Source organism: Schistocerca cancellata, chromosome 1, assembly GCF_023864275.1.
Source record: "Schistocerca cancellata isolate TAMUIC-IGC-003103 chromosome 1, iqSchCanc2.1, whole genome shotgun sequence".
NCBI lineage: Eukaryota > Metazoa > Arthropoda > Insecta > Orthoptera > Acrididae > Schistocerca > Schistocerca cancellata.
In genome coordinates, this window is record NC_064626.1 from 80,831,381 (window position 1) to 80,848,536 (window position 17,156).

Consider the following 17,156-nt stretch of genomic DNA (forward strand, 5'->3'; position numbering starts at 1 on the left):
TCTCACTAATCCGCTCTCCCCTCCCTTTTAATTTCACGGAAGGTATTTTGACTTTTCTGTATGCTGAGTGAGTCCTTCCGACAATCCATTCTTTTTCGATTTCTTTACATATTTCTTTCAGCCATTTCTCCTTAGCTTCCCTGCACTTCCCTGCACTTCCTGAGCGACGTGTATTTCTATATTTCTGAATTTCCCTGTGCATTTTTATACTTTCTCACTTGGTCGTATTGGAGTATTTCGTCTTTCATCAATGGTTTCTTCGCTGTTGCTTCCGTACGTTTTTCTTACGAAGTTCTGCGATTTCCCTTTTTGGAGATGTACGGTCTACAGAAATATTCGTTGTTGCAGTATCTATAGCCTCAGAGAAACTTAAGCATATTTCTTCATTCCGTAGTATACCGTATCCCATTTCTTTACGCACTGATTCTTGCTGACTAGTCTCACAAACTTCAGCCTACTCTTCATCATTAATAAATTGTAATCTGAGTCTATATTTGCTGCTGGGTACTCCATACAGTCCAATATCCGATTTCGGTATCTCTGCCTGACCATTAAGTAATCTAACTGGAACCTTCCCGTATCTCCCGACCTTTTCCAAGTATACCTCCTCCTCTTGTGATTCTTGAATAGAGTGTTCGCTATTAATAACTTAGATACCTCAGGGAATTGCCTGCTGGGTGTCGTTGTCGACAATCGCCGGTATTTCTACGGGAGCACACCCTGACATTTTCGAGGCAAAACTGCAGCAAGTAAGAGCTGTGCAAGCGAATTTAAAACTTCGGTTTTGACAGAAACTCCGTAAAGAAAACACACAGGACACACACACACACACACACACACACACACACACACACACACACACACACACTAGCGCGCGCGCAGACGTGCACATGCCCTGTAAATTTACCCCCATCAAAATCAAAGATGACCGGCATCAGAAGTAATCCATGGCTAAATTAATAATCAATGGGTGAGGTAGGATATACTCTATCCCTCTGTTTTTTGACAAGTGAGAGGCCAGAATCCCATGAAGAAATTAAACAAAATCACCACCTGTGTTTGTAAGCTTGTAAGGTGTCAGGCAAATCCAACACCTTCCATGAAAACCCTGACATGATAAGCAAATCCAGTAGTATGTCACTTAGCTCCGAATAAATCGTGACATTAAATTAACCACAGTAATACGAGTAACGAGTGAGCAAATGGAATACCACAGACTAACACAAGAATGCCTAAATGCATGTCATACCTTCCCACCGTAAGACAGACGCAGTTCCGAGGGGAGAAATGAGAACAGAAGCCGAGAGCAGAATCGTGTTAAGCTGGAAGGCCCTACGATAAGGGACGGACGGACACCCACGTCGCCAGCTAACTGCTAGGACCACACCACCCGCAAGTTTTAGGGTGAGACTTTTTCGCGTCTCTGTTACGTTAGGACCACCCCCCAGCCCATGTTAAAAGATAGAGCCCTCCAGAAGAACAGTATAGATCTTACGATAACGCTAAAAGGACCACACCAGCTGCAAGTTTTAGCGTGAGACTTTTTCGCTTCTCTGTTACGTTGCAAACTTTAAAAACATTGCCCCACCACGAAAAGTATAACGTTTCTCATTGGATAGACAGAATTTTTGTAGGCGGAGCTTAAAGTTAACATTGAGAACCTGATTGGTCAGATGAAAACACAGGCAGATAGTTTTTTAAACCAACTTCGGTAAATTGTAGTAAGGAGAAGTTAGGAGGGAGTTGCTTCCGAGACAGCGAGGTGAGCGGAGCTGTGCTGTCCGCCACCCCCTGACGAACACCGACAAGGTAATGAACCCACGCGATGCCGCATTTTTGAGCGCATAAGGCTTCACTCAGAACTGCAGAAGTCTCATCTGTTACATCCCCTTTACGTAATACTAGTATTGATCGTCAATTAAAGCTCATGGTGTTCGTTATCAGCAGAAAGAAAACTGGGGTTCTACGGATCGGAGCGTGGAACATCAGATCCCTTAATCGGGCAGGTAGGTTAGAAAATTTAAAAATGGAAATGGATAGGTTAAAGTTAGATATAGCGGGAATTAGTGAAGTTCGGTGGCAGGAGGAACAAGACTTCTGGTCAGGTGACTACAGGGTTATAAACACAAAGTCAAATAGGGGTAATGCAGGAGTAGGTTTAATAATGAATAGGAAAATAGGATTGTGGGTAAGCTACTACAAACAGCATAGTGAATGCATTATTGTGGCCAAGATAGATACGAAGCCCACACCTACTACAGTAGTACAAGTTTATATGCCAACTAGCTCTGCAGATGACGAAGAAATTGAAGAAATGTATGATGAAATAAAAGAAATTATTCAGACAGTGAAGGGAGACGAAAATTTAATAGCCATTGGTGACTGGAATTCGAGTGTAGGAAAAGGGAAAGAAGGAAACGTAGTAGGTGAATATGGATTGGGGCTAAGAAATGAAAGAGGAAGCCGCCTGGTAGAATTTTGCACAGAACACAACTTAATCATAGCTAACACTTGGTTTAAGAATCATGATAGAAGGTTGTATACATGGAAGAGCCCTGGAGACACTAAAAGGTATCAGATAGATTATATAATGGTAAGACAGAGATTTAGGAACCAGGTTTTAAATTGTAAGACATTTCCAGGGGCAGATGTGGACTCTGACCACAATCTATTGGTTATGACCTGTAGATTAAAACTGAAGAAACTGCAAAAAGGTGGGAACTTAAGGAGATGGGACCTGGATAAACTGAAAGAACCAGAGGTTGTACAGAGTTTCAGGGAGAGCATAAGGGAACAACTGACAGGAATGGGGGAAATAAATACAGTAGAAGAAGAATGGGTAGCTTCGAGGGATGAAGTAGTGAAGGCAGCAGATGATCAAGTAGGTAAAAAGACGAGGGCTAGTAGAAATCCTTGGATAACAGAAGAAATATTGAATTTAATTGATGAAAGGAGAAAATATAAAAATGTAGTAAATGAAGCAGGCAAAAAAGAATACAAACGTCTCAAAAATGAGATCGACAGGAAGTGCAAAATGGCTAAGCAGGGATGGCTAGAGGACAAATGTAAGGATGTAGAGGCGTATCTCACTAGGGGTCAGATAGATACTGCCTACAGGAAAATTAAAGAGACTTTTGGAGATAAGAGAACCACTTGTATGAACATCAAGAGCTCAGATGGAAACCCAGTTCTAAGCAAAGAAGGGAAAGCAGAAAGGTGGAAGGAGTATATAGAGGGTCTATACAAGGGCGATGCACTTGAGGACAATATTATGGAAATGGAAGAGGATGTAGATGAAGATGAAATGGGAGATACGATACTGCGTGAAGAGTTTGACAGAGCACTGAAAGCCCTGAGTCGAAACAAGGCCCCCGGAGTAGACAACATTCCATTGGAACTACTGACGGCCTTGGGAGAGCCAGTCCTGACAAAACTCTACCATCTGGTGAGCAAGATGTATGAAACAGGCGAAATACACTCAGACTTCAAGAAGAATATAATAATTCCAATCCCAAAGAAAGCAGGTGTTGACAGATGTGAAAATTACCGAACTATCAGTTTAATAAGCCACAGCTGCAAAATACTAACACGAATTCTTTACAGACTAATGGAAAAACTAGTAGAAGCCGACCTCGGGGAAGATCAGTTTGGATTCCGTAGAAATACTGGAACACGTGAGGCAATACTGACCTTACGACTTATCTTAGAAGAAAGATTAAGGAAAGGCAAATCTACGTTTCTAGCATTTGTAGACTTAGAGAAAGCTTTTGACAATGTTGACTGGAATACTCTCTTTCAAATTCTAAAGGTTGCAGGGGTAAAATACAGGGAGCGAAAGGCTATTTACAATTTGTACAGAATCCAGATGGCAGTTATAAGAGTCGAGGGACATGAAAGGGAAGCAGTGGTTGGGAAGGGAGTGAGACAGGGTTGTAGCCTCTCCCCGATGTTATTCAATCTGTATATTGAGCAAGCAGTAAAGGAAACAAAAGAAAAATTCGGGGTAGGTATTAAAATCCATGGAGAAGAAATAAAAACTTTGAGGTTCGCCGATGACATTGTAATTCTTTCAGAGACAGCAAAGGACTTGGAAGAGCAGTTGAACGGAATGGATGGTGTCTTGAAGGGAGGATATAAGATGAACATCAACAAAAACAAAACGAGAATAATGGAATGTAGTCGAATTAAGTCGGGCGATCTTGAGGGTATTAGATTAGGAAATGAGACACTTAAAGTAGTAGAGGAGTTTTGCTATTTGGGGAGCAAAATAACTGATGATGGTCGAAGTAGAGAGGATATAAAATGTAGACTGGCAATGGCAAGGAAAGCGTTTCTGAAGAAGAGAAATTTGTTGTCATCGAGTATAGATTTAAGTGTCAGGAAGTCATTTCTGAAAGTATTTGTATGGAGTGTAGCCATGTATGGAAGTGAAACATGGACGATAAATAATTTAGACAAGAAGAGAATAGAAGCTTTCGAAATGTAGTGGTACAGAAGAATGCTGAAGATTAGATGGGTAGATCACATAACTAATGAGGAAGCATTGAATAGGATTGGGGAGAAGAGAGGTTTGTGGCACAACTTGACCAGAAGAAGGGATCGGTTGGTAGGACATGTTCTGAGGCATCAAGGGATCACCAATTTAGTATTGGAGGGCAGCGTGGAGGGTAAAAATCGTAGGGGGAGACCAAGAGATGAATACACTAAGCAGATTCAGAAGGATGTAGGTTGCAGTAGGTACTGGGAGATGAAGAAGCTTGCACAGGATAGAGTAGCATGGAGAGCTGCATCAAACCAGTCTCAGGACTGAAGACCACAACAACAACAACAACAACGTGTTCACATTTGCCACTTGAAGTAAAAATCTGAAACGTGGTGATTTTTCTGTTATATAGTTGTTGAGAAGCCACATCAGCCACTGTAATTTACGACACAAGTTAGATAAGTAAAGATAATGGAGGGTCACTGTAGACCATTTTGGTAGTTTTCTCTTTTGTGAAACTTAATTTAAACCTAATTATAGATGTGATATGGCATAGGTCATCCTTCGATCCATTGTAGAACTTGGAAGCCCATTCAGGGAATATTCGTTCACATTTTTGTTGAACGCAGTTGGTTTTTACCATCCTGTATTAAAACATTTCCTTTTATCAATAGCGCAATTTATAAACGATGTTTTGTGAGTAGAATAAAATTTCTAATGGTAAACTTAACTGCTTTGTCGACGTTATTTTACCAGCTAACTAAAAATAGGAAAGCCTTGAACCCCTTCCACTAAATTTAGTTGGTATTAAGATTCCTTTACAGGGAGTGCAGTGGAGCTGACGCTGAAATCATTAAGTATTTTGTTATATCATCGCTAGTATCACTGAACTCTTCTGAATCCTACATGTCATGTGTGGTCTGACGTCTCCTTACCAGCAACGGGTCCCAGGTTCAAACTAGTCAATTCCCTAAAAAACACGCTCAGAGTGTCGTTGCGCGAAAGTGGTAGGGAGACACGATATAGAACAAACAGACACCACGCAGAATGTTTAGAAGCTTACTTGCTAATTTAATTTCAGCAGTTTCCTTAATAATACTATCGCATCAGCAGGAAGTGCATGCCAGAATCTCCGTGTTATCTTCGATAGGTTGACCAGTGCCAAGACATTGTACTGCAATGGCGGATTTGCCCTGGTGTTTTAAGTGAGTGTGTGACGCTTATGCTCGGTAACCTGTCATCCACAGTCCTGATAGTCCGATCAATAAATGGCATGCCAAAACTGCAAGGAATACGACAGGCACCCGCGCTAACGAAGGTCATCCTTTACGGAAACTAATAGGACACTATCTTAAATGGTAGTTGGAAAACACACTTCACATCATAATTCCGCAAAATACTGCGAATCCTGTTCGAAACGTTCCCTGAGTAAGGCAAACAGGCCGTAGACTTCGGAGCCACTTCGGTATTATCATAGTTCACCCAGTGTACAGTCGGTCGAGAGCGTAACGCACGTCTAATTTGTCTTTCACTAAAACCATTCTAAATAAAAGTAGCTTCGAGATGGGCCAACAGCTGACAGGCCGGCTGGTGTGGCCGTGCGGTTCTACGCGCTTCAGTCTGGAACCGCGCGACCGCTACAGTCGCAGGTTCGAATTCAGCCTCGGGCATGGATGTGTGTGATGTCCTTAGGTTAGTTAGGTTTAATTAGTTCTAAGTTCTAGGGGACTGGTGACCACAGATGTTAAATCCCATAGTGCTCAGAGCCATTTGAACCAATCAGCTGACAGACTCTCAGGGCGCGAAATGACATGAGCCCTGTGAACCAAGGTACGAAGTACCCCTTCACGTTGAGCTAGATGGTGACAACTGTCAGCCTGTAGATACAAGTCAGCGTCAGTTGCTTCCTATAAACGGCATGGCCCAACGTACCATCCACTTTCCTCCTGACCAACACATTAAGAAAAGGAAGACAGCCAGCCCTTTTCACTTCCATCGTGAAACAAATATTCAGGTGGTTTCAATTCAGGTGTTCCAAAAACAAATTCTCACTGGCATAAGGCCAAACAACAAATCGTCTACATACCCGAAAAAAAAAACCACGCAGGTTCCAAAGTCGCCGAATCCAAGGCACGTTCCTCGAAATCTTGCATAAACAAACTGTGACTAACAGCCAACAACGGGCTGGGCTGCCCATCACAACGCCATCTGTGTGCTCGTAGTACTGATCACTGAATAGAAATTAAGTGAAAGTCAACACATGTCGAAGTAGATGCGTTGATTCAGCGCCAATCCTGACCTCAATCAACAGTGACGATTCAGATAGGAAAACACGAGTGAAGAGAGATAACACATCAAAATTTACTAGAATATCAGAGTCATTCAAACGCGTTCCCTCTAGCGGACGTGGACTCGCATTCGGGAGGACGACGGTTCAATCCCGTCTCCGGCCATCCTGATTTAGGTTTTCCGTGATTTCCCTAAATCGCTTCAGGCAAATGCCGGGATGGATCCTTTGAAAGGGCACGGCCGATTTCCTTCCCCATCCTTCCCTAACCCGAGCTTGCGCTCCGTCTCTAATGACCTCGTTGTCGACGGGACGATAAACACTAAATCTCCTCCTCCTCCTCTAGCGGACGTAAGAAATCCGCGAAGTTCCTAATGTGCTGTTCACAGCTAGCTACTATAGGGCTCAACACAGTAGCGGGATATTTTGCTACACGCTATGTCGTAGCACCAATGTTGCAATCGGACGAAGATGAACACCTTCCTTGTGGAATTTCGGGAGATCGTGTAATCTAGGGGGAACAGCACAACAATAATTGAAACCCTTGATAGTCTTCTGCGATAAGGAACTTATCTTTTTAGTCTTTCTCTCAACACTTTTTGCAGGATCAGCAGCGATCCTACGATACACTGTATCAGACAGTAAACACTGCATCTTTCGAGATTAATCCTACTTGTCCAAAACCACGGTAGCATTGCACTTGTCAGCAGGTAAAATAACAACAGCCGGATCAACTGTAAGTGTACATAAAGCAGCCGCTGTGATTTTACTCTTGGTTTGATGTGCCCCTGTCAACACACGACATGTCTCCCTCCTAGCCTCCTAGCATCAGGAGGTAGTTTAAAAAAACAGACTGTTCAATAGAATTAATAAAATCACCCACTGGCAAAGGCTTAAGAATTCGTGCAAAATTTAAAACTTTTCCTACCATGGATACAGCTTTCTCCATGATATATATCACGGAACGTCGACATTTAGTATTAGAATCCGAGCAACGGAAATGTTCAAACTTCGCCAAATGCGGCGCTGTTACAGAATGAAATTCCCAGTCAGACTGTGACCATGAAGCACCGTCCAGCCAGTCCCAAGAGAAAAACGAAATTGTTGAAGCAGTCATTAAATTAAGCCGAAACAATTCCTTGGAAACAAAACCCAACTGTCGACGTGGATAACGGATCCTTTCATGAACAAAAGCAAGGCCATCGCGTTGTTTAGATTAGATTAGATTAATACTAGTTCCATGGATCATGAATACGATATTTCGTAATGATGTGGAACGAGTCAAATTTTCCAATACATGACATAATTAAGTTAATTTAACAACATACTTAAGTTAATATAACAACTTTTTCATTTTTTGTGTTTTTTTATTTTTATTATTTTTTATTTTTATTATTTTTTATTTTTTATTAATATTTTTTGTTTTTTTATTTATATTTAAAAATTCCTCTATGGAGTAGAAGGAGTTGTCATTCAGAAATTCTTTTAATTTCTTCTTAAATACTTGTTGGTTATCTGTCAGACTTTTGATACTATTTGGTAAGTGACCAAAGACTTTAGTGCCAGTATAATTCACCCCTTTCTGTGCCAAAGTTAGATTTAATCTTGAATAGTGAAGATCATCCTTTCTCCTAGTATTGTAGTTATGCACACTGCTATTACTTTTGAATTGGGTTTGGTTGTTAATAACAAATTTCATAAGAGAGTATATATACTGAGAAGCTACTGTGAATATCCCTAGATCCTTAAATAAATGTCTGCAGGATGATCTTGGGTGGACTCCAGCTATTATTCTGACTACACGCTTTTGTACAATAAATACTTTATTCCTCAGTGATGAATTACCCCAAAATATGATGCCATATGAAAGCAACGAGTGAAAATAGGCGTAGTAAGCTAATTTACTAAGATGTTTATCACCAAAATTTGCAATGACCCTTATTGCATAAGTAGCTGAACTCAAATGTTTCAGCAGATCATCAATGTGTTTCTTCCAATTTAATCTCTCATCAATGGACACACCTAAAAATTTGGAATATTCTACCTTAGCTATATGCTTCTGATTAAGGTCTATATTTATTAATGGCGTCATACCATTCACTGTACGGAACTGTATGTACTGTGTCTTATCAAAATTCAGTGAGAGTCCGTTTACAAGGAACCACTTAGTAATTTTCTGAAAGACAGTATTGACAATTTCATCAGTTAAGTCTTGTTTGTCAGGTGTGATTACTATACTTGTATCATCAGCAAAGAGAACCAACTTTGCCTCTTCATGAATATAGAATGGCAGGTCATTAATTATATTAAGAACAACAAAGGACCCAAGACTGACCCTTGTGGAACCCCATTCTTGATAGTTCCCCAGTTTGAGGAATGTGCTGATCTTTGCATATTATGAGAACTACTTATTTCAACTTTCTGCACTCTTCCAGTTAGGTACGAATTAAACCATTTGTGCACTGTCCCACTCATGCCACAATACTTGAGCTTGTCTAACAGAATTTCATGATTTACACAATCAAAAGCCTTTGAGAGATCACAAAAAATCCCAATGGGTGGTGTTCGGTTATTCAGATCATTCAAAATTTGATTGGTGAAAGCATATATGGCATTTTCTGTTGTTTGATGTAATGTCGGCAAGAGAATTAATATGGCGAACGATGGAACAATATTTTGATCAAGACGCCGCAGCCAAAACGACAATGCCTATTGCAATCTTACCCTACTGCTTCGAAGTTTGTCGAACCTCCGCAAGTAACGACACATTTCCTCACGTAAAGGTAGACAATGTGAGAGCTTAGTTTCTCCCGGTGCATACAGTATTCAAATACCTGACGGGAATGGAGCCGGGTGACGTCATCGAAAACTGCCGATATTTCGACAGGGACACACCCTTCAATTTCCAAGGCAAAACTGCCACAGTTTATGCTACCTCATCCGTTGATTATTAATTTAATGCCGATTACTTCTGAGGTCACTCATCTTTGGTTTCTATAGCGCTAGTGTTTACAGTGTATATACCGGGCGATCAAAAAGTCAGTATAAATTTGAAAACTGAATAAACCACGGCATAGTGTAGATAGAGAGGTAAAAATTGACACATGCTTGGAATGACATGGGGTTTTATCAGAACCAAAAAAACAAAAAACAAAGTATTGCTAGACGCGTGAAAGATCTCTTGCGCGCGTCGTTTGCTGATGATCGTGTGCTCAGGCGCCACTTTCCTCATGCTTGGCCTCCCAGGTCCCCAGAACTCAATCCCTGCGATTATTGGCTTTGGTGTTACCTGAGGTCGCAAGTGTATTGTGCTCGACCGACGTCTCTAGGGATGCTGAAAGACAACATCCGACGCCAATGCCTCACCATAACTCCGGACATGCTTTACAGTGCTGTTCACAACATTATTCCTCGACTACAGCTATTGTTGAGGAATGATGGTGGACATATTGAGCATTTCCTGTAAAGAACATCATCTTTGCTTTGTCTTACTTTGTTATTCTAATTATTGCTATTCTGATTAGATGAAGTGCCATCTGTCGGACATTTTTTGAACGTTTGTATTTTTTTGTTCTAATAAAACCCCATGTCATTCCAAGCATGTGTGTCAATTTGTACCTCACTAGCTACATGATTCCATGATTTATTGTGGCTGTGGCTCTGAGCACTATGGGACTTAACATCTGAGGTCATCAGTCCCCTCGACTTAGAACTACGTAAACCTAACTAACCTAAGGACATCACACACATCCATGCCCGAGGCAGGATTCGAACCTGCGACCGTAGCAGCAGCGCAGTTCCGGACTGAAGCCCCTAGAACCGCTCACCACAACGGCGGTGTAGTGATTAGTGATTTATTCAGTTTTCAAATTTATACTGACTTTTTGATCACCCAGTATATGTACAGGTGCTTATATATATATATATATATATATACTGAGGAGAGGTATCGATGACGGTCAGTGAGGCCTGGCACGAAGTCGACGTTCCAAAACACCCTAAAGGCGTTCTGTAGGATTCAGGACAGGACTCTGCGCAGGCCAGTCCATTACAGGGATGTTATTGTCGTGTAATCACTCCGCCACAGTTCGTGCATTATGAACAGATGCTCGATCGTGTTGAAAGATGCGACCGCCATCCCCTAATTGCTCTTCAACAGTGGGAAGCAAGAAGGTTCTTAAAACATAAATGTAGGCCTGTGTTGTCATAGTGCCACGCAAAACAACAAGGCGTTTAAGCCCCCTCTATGAAAAACACGATCACACCATAACACCACCAACTCTGAATTTTACTGTTGGCACCACACACGCTGGCAGATGACGTTCACCAGACATTCGCCATACCCACACCCTGCCATCGGATCCGCACATTGTGGACCGTGATTCGTCACGACACACAACGTTTTTCCACCAATCGTCCAAATTTTATGCTCCTTACACCAAGCGAGGTGTCGTTTGGCATTTACTGGCGTGATGTGTGGCTTATGAGCAGCCACTCGACCATGAAATCCAAGTTTTCTCACCTCCCGCCTATCATAGTACTTGCAGTGGATCCTGATGCAGTTTGGAATTCCTGTGTGTTGGTCTGGATAGATTGCTGCATAAAAAGTTCTCGGTTTACTTGCCGCGTCAAATTTGGGTAAAACCCCGAGCTTTCGATGACTACCTCCGTCATCTTCGACAAGGGTAAAACTGACTGTCGTGGACCGGTGAGGCTTTCGCTTTTATAAGCAGTGGACGGCTTCTCATTGGCTGGACGACGTCAAGTGAAAACGGCGCTCACGGAGGTGGCGGCCTCTATGTCCATAGATTTTGTTTGCGCTCTTTATCCAGCGTTGCTTGCAGCGCCAGCCATCGCAAAAGGCGGAGAACTGCGAAGAATGTAAGAAGTCTTCCTCTGCGCTCTTTCTTTGTCAACTGCGCGCTTCCATGCACTGTTGAGTGCATATCCAGAGTCTCTGTTGAAATAATTTTCACATAGTCTAATTTAAACTGCTTCCGTGATGACAGAGTCTCAATAATTTGAGCGTGAGCAAGTATTATTGTTTCATCGAATAGAATATTATGTTTATTTAACAAACTGCTCAGCCACCGCCGATTTTTCTAGATACCTGTATTTTAAGTGAAGCTGGTGTTCCACACAGCGATCGGCAACAGTTCTTATAGACTGGCCCACATAATTTTTGCCACACTCGGAAAGAATGCTGTAAATTCCCGGTACTCTCAGGCCGAGATTATCTTTCACGGGTCGCCTATTATACATTACAACCCTCTTCAACAGTGCGCGGTCTCTTTCAGTCAACAGACGAGGTCGGCCTGCACGCTTTTGTGCTGTCCGTGTCCATTCACGTTCCCACTTCACTATCACATTTGAAAAAGTGGACCTAAGGAAGTTTAGTAGTATGGAAACCTCGCGTACAGACATACACTCCTGGAAATTGAAATAAGAACACCGTGAATTCATTGTCCCAGGAAGGGGAAACTTTATTGACACATTCCTGGGGTCAGATACATCACATGATCACACTGACAGAACCACAGGCACATAGACACAGGCAACAGAGCATGCACAATGTCGGCACTAGTACAGTGTATATCCACCTTTCGCAGCAATGCAGGCTGCTATTCTCCCATGGAGACGATCGTAGAGATGCTGGATGTAGTCCTGTGGAACGGCTTGCCATGCCATTTCCACCTGGCGCCTCAGTTGGACCAGCGTTCGTGCTGGACGTGCAGACCGCGTGAGACGACGCTTCATCCAGTCCCAAACATGCTCAATGGGGGACAGATCCGGAGATCTTGCTGGCCAGGGTAGTTGACTTACACCTTCTAGAGCACGTTGGGTGGCACGGGATACATGCGGACGTGCATTGTCCTGTTGGAACAGCAAGTTCCCTTGCCGGTCTAGGAATGGTAGAACGATGGGTTCGATGACGGTTTGGATGTACCGTGCACTATTCAGTGTCCCCTCGACGATCACCAGTGGTGTACGGCCAGTGTAGGAGATCGCTCCCCACACCATGATGCCGGGTGTTGGCCCTGTGTGCCTCGGTCGTATGCAGTCCTGATTGTGGCGCTCACCTGCACGGCGCCAAACACGCATACGACCATCATTGGCACCAAGGCAGAAGCGACTCTCATCGCTGAAGACGACACGTCTCCATTCGTCCCTCCATTCACGCCTGTCGCGACACCACTGGAGGCGGGCTGCACGATGTTGGGGCGTGAGCGGAAGACGGCCTAACGGTGTGCGGGACCGTAGCCCAGCTTCATGGAGACGGTTGCGAATGGTCCTCGCCGATACCCCAGGAGCAACAGTGTCCCTAATTTGCTGGGAAGTGGCGGTGCGGTCCCCTACGGCACTGCGTAGGATCCTACGGTCTTGGCGTGCATCCGTGCGTCGCTGCGGTCCGGTCCCAGGTCGACGGGCACGTGCACCTTCCGCCGACCACTGGCGACAACATCGATGTACTGTGGAGACCTCACCCCCCACGTGTTGAGCAATTCGGCGGTACGTCCACCCGGCGTCCCGCATGCCCACTATACGCCCTCGCTCAAAGTCCGTCAACTGCACATACGGTTCACGTCCACGCTGTCGCGGCATGCTACCAGTGTTAAAGACTGCGATGGAGCTCCGTATGCCACGGCAAACTGGCTGACACTGACGGCAGCGGTGCACAAATGCTGCGCAGCTAGCGCCATTCGACGGCCAACACCGCGGTTCCTGGTGTGTCCGCTGTGCCGTGCGTGTGATCATTGCTTGTACAGCCCTCTCGCAGTGTCCGGAGCAAGTATGGTGGGTCTGACACACCAGTGTCAATGTGTTCTTTTTTCCATTTCCAGGAGTGTATGACACAAGTGACTTTCAATCACATGACCCCGTTCGAAGTCCGTCAGTTCTGCGGAGCACCCCATTTTGCTGTCTCAAGTACAGATAGTGTTGAGAATCAGTGGACGAAGTTCAAAACCGTCGTACATTATGCGTTAGATGAGTATGTGCCAAGCAAGATCGTAAGAGATGGAAAAGAGCCACCGTGGTACAACAACCGAGTTAGAAAACTGCTGCGGAAGCAAAGGGAACTTCACAGCAAACATAAAGATAGCCAAAGCCTTGCAGACAAACAAAAATTACGCGAAGCGAAATGTAGTGTGAGGAGGACTTTGCGAGAGGCGTTCAATGAATTCGAAAGTAAAGTTCTATGTACTGACTTGGCAGAAAATCCTAAGAAATTTTGGTCTTATGTCAAAGCGGTAGGTGGATCAAAACAAAATGTCCAGAAACTCTGTGACCAAAATGGTACTGAAACAGAGGATGACAGACTAAAGGCCGAAATACTAAATGTCTTTTTCCAAAGTTGTTTCACATAGGAAGATTGCACTGTAGTTCCTTTTCTAGATTGTCGCACAGATGACAAAATGGTAGATATCGAAATATACGACAGAGGGATAGAGAAACAATTAAAATCGCACAAAAGAGGAAAGGCCTCTGGACCTGATGGGATACCAGTTCGACTTTACACAGAGTACGCGAAGGAACGTTGCCCCCCTTCTTGCAGCGGTGTACCGTAGGTCTCTAGAAGAGCGTAGCGTTCCAAAGGATTGGAAAAGGGCACAGGTCATCCCCGTTTTCAAGAAGGGACGTCGAACAGATGTGCAGAACTATAGACCTATATCTCTAACGTCGATCAGTTGTAGAATTTTGGAACACGTATTGTGTTCGAGTATAATGACTTTTCTGGAGACTAGAAATCTACTCTGTACGAATCAGCATGGGTTTCGAAAAAGACGGTCATGTGAAACCCAGCTCGCGCTATTCGTCCACGAGACTCAGAGGGCCATAGACACGGGTTCACAGGTAGATGCCGTGTTTCTTGATTTCCGCAAGGCGTTCGATACAGTTCCCCACAGTCGTTTAATGAACAAAGTAAGAGCATATGGACTATCAGACCAAATGTGTGATTGGATTGAGGAGTTCCTAGATAACAGGACTCAGCATGTCATTCTCAATGGAGAGAAGTCTTCCGAAGTAAGAGTGATTTCAGGTGTGCCGCAGGGGAGTGTCATAGGACCGTTGCTATTCACAATATACATAAATGACCTGGTGGATGACATCGGACGTTCACTGAGGCTTTTTGCACATGATGCTGTGGTGTATCGAGAGGTTGTAACAATGGAAAATTGTACTGAAATGCAGGAGGATCTGCAGCGAATTGACGCATGGTGCAGGGAATGGCAATTGAATCTCAACGTAGACAAGTGTAATGTGCTGCGAATAAACAGAAAGATAGATCCTTTATCATTTAGCTACAAAATAGCAGGTCAGCAACTGGAAGCAGTTAATACCATAAATTATCTGGGAGTACGCATTAGGAGTGATTTAAAATGGAATGATCATATAATGTTGATCGTCGGTAAAGCAGATGCCAGACTGAGATTCATTGGAAGAATCCTAAGGAAATGCAATCCGAAAACAAAGGAAGTAGGTTACAGTACGCTTGTTCGCCCACTGCTTGAATACTGCTCAGCAGTGTGGGATCCGTACCAGATAGGGTTGATAGAAGATATAGAGAAGATCCAACGGAGAGCAGCGCGCTTCGTTACAGGATCATTTAGTAATCGCGAAAGCGTTACGGAGATGATAGATAAACTTCAGTGGAAGACTCTGCATGAGAGACGTTCAGTAACTCGGTACGGGCTTTTGTCGTAGTTTCGAGAACATACCTTCACCGAGGAGTCAAGCAGTATATTGCTCCCTCCTACGTATATCTCGCGAAGAGACCATGAGGATAAAATCAGAGAGATTAGAGCCTACACAGAGGCATACCGACAATCCTTCTTTCCACGAACAATACGAGACTGGAATAAAAGGGAGAACCGATAGAGGTACTCAGGGTACCCTCCGCCACACACCGTCAGGTGGCTTGCGGAGTATGGATGTAGATGTAGATGTAGATGTAGATGTAGATGTAGATGTAGTTGTCTATATCTACCGAGGTCGCTGATATGGAGTACCTGGCAGTAGGTGGCAGCACAATGCACCTATGAAAAACGTATGTTTTTGGGGGTGTCCGGATACTTTTGATCACATAGTGTGTAAAATTCACTTCCACAGCGCTTCCTTACTGTAGTTTTGCTTTGGAAATGGCAGAGCGTGCACCTGGCAAAATATCGGTGATTGTCACCGGCTGCATTGCCGTAAGTCATTTGAACGTTGTATACTCCGTGAGAAACAAAGGTCTCACACAGTCCTCCTCCTCTTTCGTTCCCGGCGCTCATGACCTTGATGTTGAGCGCCCATAAACCCCAACACACACACACACACTCTTTCGTTCCTACTACCAAGCCATTATTGTCCCGTACGCCCATCTTGTACTCCTTACCCTTCAAACTCATTCCAATCCTCCTTGACTATCAGATTTTCATCTCCCTTTAGGTACTCAATAACCCGTTTAATATCCTCATACGCTTTCTCTGACTCTTCAAATGGTTCAAATGGCTCTGAGCACTATGGGACTTAACACCTGAGGTTAGCAGTCCCCTAGAACTTAGAACTACTTAAACCTAACTAACCTAAGGACATCACACACATCCATGCCCGAGGCAGGATTCGAACCTGCGACCGTAGCAGTCCCGCGGTTCCGGACTACAGCGCCTAGAACCGCATGGCCACCGCGGACGGCTCTGACTCTTCATCTTCTGTTTGCGACGTCGGCATGTATACCTGAACTATTGTTGATATTGGTTTGCTGTCGATTATGATAAGAACAACCCTATCACTGAACTGTTCACAGTAACTCACTTTCTGTCCTGCCATTTTCTTCTGCTTTTGATATTACCCTATACTCTTCTCACCAGACATCCTTGTCTTCTTTCCATTTCACTTCACTAACACCTACTATATCTAGATTGAGCATTTGAATTCATAGCTTCCCTATCAAGTTCAAACTTCTGACATTGCGCACCCCGAATCTATAACTTTACCTTTTCGTTGGTTATTCAGTCTTTTTCACATGGTTACCTCTCCCTTGGCAGTCCCCTCCCAGGGGTGATATAGGGTAAACATATTCTGCAGTAGTTTCGTAAAAGCTAGCGATCTTTGTGAGCAGCAGATATATATATATATATATATATATATATATATATATATATATATATATATATATATATATATTCCTTGAAGTGCAAGTATTATTTACTTTTTCTATTTATAAAAATTGTATATTTGTATGAAAATGTAGGAGATATTATACAAAAGTTTCAATATTTATTTTATACAGTGAGATACCGAGGATAAGGCCTTTAATATTTCAAGGCTAATTTTCCTCAATATAAAAGCCTGCATAACCTGTCACCGTGTGGTCGACCGCTGTGACCGAGCGGTTCTAGG